The sequence below is a fragment of the Corylus avellana genome, chromosome ca11 (assembly GCF_901000735.1).
Source record: "Corylus avellana chromosome ca11, CavTom2PMs-1.0".
Lineage (NCBI taxonomy): Eukaryota > Viridiplantae > Streptophyta > Magnoliopsida > Fagales > Betulaceae > Corylus > Corylus avellana.
In genome coordinates, this window is record NC_081551.1 from 3742967 (window position 1) to 3748344 (window position 5378).

The window sequence follows — 5378 nt, forward strand, 5'->3', positions numbered from 1 at the left end:
GAAAAACTGCCTGTGTTCATTTCATTGCATTGCATAGATCTTATAACTTCTTCATTATATTTTTCCCCAAGATGAAGAGTAAAATTCAGTATGTCGTTGTTTTTTGATGCAGAATTTTCTTCAGAAAACTAATGCTAAAGATGCGTCTGGGAACATTGTATTTGGAGATTTAGGTGTCCACATTCAACAAGAGGTTGGTGGTTGTATTTTGACTAATTTCATGTGGTCTTCATCTCTCCATGACTCTTGAGACAAGTTAAGTGGGTTGATAAATAATGAGCTGACTGAAAGTCTAATTTTTAACATCAGTTGATATGTGTTGCATGGATAAGAATGGACTGCAGTTTGGCCTTTTAGTTGTCATTTGTCAGAGTTACAAATATGATATATTTAAGCCTTCAAGATCTTAATGAATTAGTGACTCTTTTTGCTAAGACTAGTCAGTTGACTTTTGATGTTATTTGTGTGAATTGTTCTTCACTTGAATTGGAAATCATTAGAAAACCTACTGATGCTGCGATCGATCGCACTTGGGAGTGCGATCGATCCCAAAATTTTGAAAACCTACTGATGCTCCGATCGATCGCACTCCAAGTGCGATCGATCTCAAATTTCCGAAAACCTATTGATGCTGCGATCGATCGCACTTGGAGTGCGATTGATCTCAAATTTCCAAAAACCTACTGATGCTGCAATCGATCGCACTCCAAGTGCGATCGATCACCAAATTTTGAAAACCTACTGATGCTGCTATCGATCGTAGTTTTTTTTTTTTTTTTTTGATTTTTTAGGACCATTAGGGTTTGTCGACCCTAATGGTCAACTATCAGCGTCCACTTCAAAAGTGGACGCTGATAGTCAATTTTTTTTTAATATTTTTGGACCATTAGCGTCCACAAATGTGGACGCTAATGGTCGACTATTAGCGTCGACTAATTCTTTTGTGTACATCATCTTTAGAGTCAAAACATGCGTCTTTTAGGGTCGATAAAGTGGACGCTAAAAGTCATCATTAGGGTCGACTCTAAGTGGACGCTGATAGTTAGTTTTTTTTTTTTAATTTTTTAGGACCATTAGCGTCCACAAAAGTGGACGCTAATGGTCAACTATCAGCGTCCACTTTAATTTGGACGTTAATAGTTATTTATTATTTTTTTTTTTAAGGGCCATTAGGGTCCATAAAGTCGACCCTAATGGTTAACTAAAAGTGGACGTTAATGCTTGACTATTAGGGTCGACTTTCGCTTCCGTTTACATCATCTTTAGGGTCCAAACATTGCGACTTTTAGGGGCGATAAAGTGGACGCTAAAAGTGATCATTAGGGTCGACTTTTAAGTGGACCCTGATAATCACACATTTGATCATTAGGGTTGGACTATTAGCGTCGACACCTTTAGGGTCGAAAAGTGGACGTTGTTGCCAACAGCGTGCAACAGCGTCCACTTTAGGACCTTTAGGGGCGACTCAAAGTCACCCCTAAAGACCTAATTTCTTGTAGTGCATGTGAGACGCACATGGGATGATTTCCATCTAATTAGACAGAAACTAGTAACGGAGGGCCTGAATTGAAAATTTTTGAAACATTAGGGGGTTACATTGCCAATTTTTAAACATTGAAGTTCGAATTGAAAAACTTCTTAAACTTCATGGGGGCAAAGTGAATTTAACCCATACACTTGCTTTGGGAGTGAATATATTTTTTAATTTCTTCAAAAAGGATAGAAAATTTCAAGTAGACTATTTTAGGTAAATCCTCATCCAGTGAAGTATGGGATCTGATAAGTACAAAAGAGCATAATTTGTTTTTGTTTTTTTGTTTTTTTTCGTTCCCTTGATAGAAGAATGGGCTTCTCATATTAGGTAGTTTTTATCTTATCTTCTTGCCAATGTATGGGTTTTCATGCTCACATTCTATCATTAAAAGGATATTGATTTTGTTTTATGGATGTGCAGATCTTGCATTGATGATGAGAGTAATAGATAAATATATACGATGTTTATAGTTTTGGAGTAGTGGCATTAGAAGTTATGATGGGAAGGCACCCAAGGGAGCTTCTATCTTCCTTATCATCAGCCAAATCAACAACAACAATACTAGTTTCAAAGAGTGCATAATTTTTTCTGAAGAACGTGCTAGACCAAGGGACTCCCACAACCCACATGCCTAATTGCGCCAAGAGTAATTGGCATTTATGGTTACTATAACCTTACAATACATGAGTGACATGTTAGAGTCAACGTTTTGTGACATAAGAGTTGTCAAGAATCCAAGCCTGCAATTCCTATCCAATCAACATGATCATAATGAATTAACATGTGACCACAATCATATGTTGGGTCATGGGTGGGATTGCGCACATCATGTGCTCCGGAAATTATCTCAGCGGAATGGGGAGAATGTGAATCTCTCACCAATTTGCAGAAGGATAGAAACAGAATTTATGGAAAAATCCCAGTAGAGCTTGGAAAGTTGACTCAACTAGGCGTTTTAAATCTTGACTCCAACCAATTGTCTGCAAAAATTCCAACCGTACTTGGAAATCTAAACCTGTTGTTGAGGCTCAATCTGAGCAGGAACCATTTGACAGGAGAGATTCCTCAGAGTTTAGGCAATTTGAGTGAGCTTAGCAATCTTGATTTGTCTAGAAACAGTTTGACTGGTAATTGAATAAAGTTTTTATTTTTATTTTGAATTGGTATTATTAAATTGACATGTTCTTAGAATACGTAATTCTCACATACTTTGTTATTCCTACTAAAAATTTAAGACTAAATTACAAGATATATATGATTTTCATTTTTTAAGCTACAAGATATGAATTAAAAAAAAAAATCGAGAAAATATTTCTCGGTTGGAATTTGGTATAATGTTTTTTTTATTATTATCTTGGTTATAAAATGAAAATGATAAGTGATAAGAGCTTATGGAATTGACGATAGAGGCACGGCACAAGCACCTAGTTAGCTTTTAGATCCATCAAATTTTTTTACTGGAAAGTCAAAATAAATAAATAATTTTGATAAAATTAAAGATACTGAAATTATTTTCCTTGAAAATTGAGTGCTATCCATCTAATTTTAGATTACAAATCTTCAAAAGGTACGCTACTTAGACTTTGGATCAAACCTCTTACTAAATCCTGACTGGTCCAAGTTCTCAGCCATGCCTTTGTTGACCCACCTTGCCTTTAATCACAATTATGGACTCACTTCAGGTATTCCCAGGATTTATACTTGATTGTCACAACTTAACCTTCTTAGATTTGTCCCACAATAAGTTCAATGGAATAATACCAGAATCTTTATTTACCAATCTGGGCAAGCTTGAATCCCTTTTATCTTTTTGTTAATTTATTCCACGAACCATTGTCACCAAACTTTTCCCACCTTTCCAAGCTCAAAGATCTTCGTCTAGGACGAAACCATTTCAGTGGCCTTATTCCTGAGGATATTTGAGTAATTTTCAATCTTCTAACGATAAGCTTGTACAACAATTCATTGGAAGGGAGAATTCCTTCTTCAAAAGGCCAGCTCAAGGGCCTCTCGAGACTCGATCTTAGCATAAATAGCTTGAATTCTACAATTCCTTCTGAGCTTGGGTTTTGTACAAACCTCACCTTCTTGGCCCTAGCTACAAATTCATTCACTGGGGAATTGCTGTGATATCTTATATATTTTATGGATTAAAATTAAAAAGCATTTTTTTTGTTTATATATATATATTTGAGGACTCTTTTAGTTAGGAGAATATTAGAGGGGTTGTTAGCCTATTAATTAGTTGAGAGCTTTAAGATTTATTGCTTAATAATAAAAATAATAATAATAATAAATTAAAATTTTAAATTTTAAAAAAAAATTAAAAAAAAAAAAAAGTGTCAACACTTGAATTCTTTTGGACACCTATTAACCAAGGTGTCTCACCCTTCTCCATGGATTTCATGCATGACCCCACGTGAGGGTGCATGTGGCATGCCTCCTTCCCTAGGTATATCACACTTGTCAAGAGCTAACTCACCCTTCTCCATTATATATTGCCCAAAACTCCTTCTTTCTCTCACGCCACCAGTAGCAAGTTAAGCCTATTTCAGCTTGCTTTCCTCCTTCTCTTGCAAACCACAGTAAGTCCCCTTCTCATTATTTTGCTATTTTATTGAAAGAAATTAGGAAAAAAAAAAAATTAGTATTTGCTTTTATGAGCATTTTAGGATTCCTGCTAATATTGAAATGTTAGTTGTAGGTTATATATATTTTTTTGTTTAGACAGATTTTTGGTGATTAAGTATTATACATCCATGATAATGATAATAGCAATAATAAAATTTTATTTTTATCTCATGAATAAATGTTTAGCACCTCACACATGTATATATATACATATATAGTCATGATGTTATATATATATATATAAGTACACGTATGTAGCATATTGGGAGGAAATATTGGATATCATATATATATATATATATATTTATAAATATCTATATATATAGACGTGCACAGCAGATTGGGAGAGAAATTGATATAATGTGAATTATGTGTATATATATGTACATGTGCATTTATACATGGGGAACCGTGCACCCCCCCACACACACACATGTATATATATATATATATATATATATATATATATATATGTTTTATTGAAAACTTTGACTAAAAATTTAAAAACACTTCTAAATTCATCTTTATAATTTATTTAGGTGAAAGGACGACTCGATCCAATCCGGCGTCAAATCCAAGTAAGGGGACACAACACCAAAACCCCCAACAAATTTTATTATAAATCCTTGAAATAAAATGTTGGGGATTTTTATTCACTTACATGATTTTTAATTGCACTTCCTTTCGTTTTTTTTTTTATGACAAGTTTTATTTATTCATATGTCATTGTTTAAGAATTTTCATGCTACAGTTACCATATTTCATGATCTATGCATAACTGCAATTATGAAAAGAGCTCTCAAAATTCATGGCACAGATGAATTTACAGATTATATAAAATGTTATATGTGCACTTATGGTTTTAAATGTTTAACCCGAGACACGATTATAGTGACGATCGGTACCGCATAGGGTAGCATGGCAAGCACACCAAGGGATGGATATGGACAGGTGTGTGCTACCGGCCAGGTGGCCTTCACCTAGGGAAGTTCCCAACCTGGTAGCTGTCCCCTGTGATGACAGACTGAGCATATAGGTCCTTCGGGACAAAGCCAACATGCGCTACTCACGGTAAAAATTGTGGCGTCGGGTTAAAAGGGTAAAACAGCAGTTTTGAAAGAAAGAAAAAAGAAGTGTTTGTATATCTCATAAGTCACTTCATATTCTTGTATTAATTGTCATTTAATTTATTTATTGTGCATAACATCTGCAT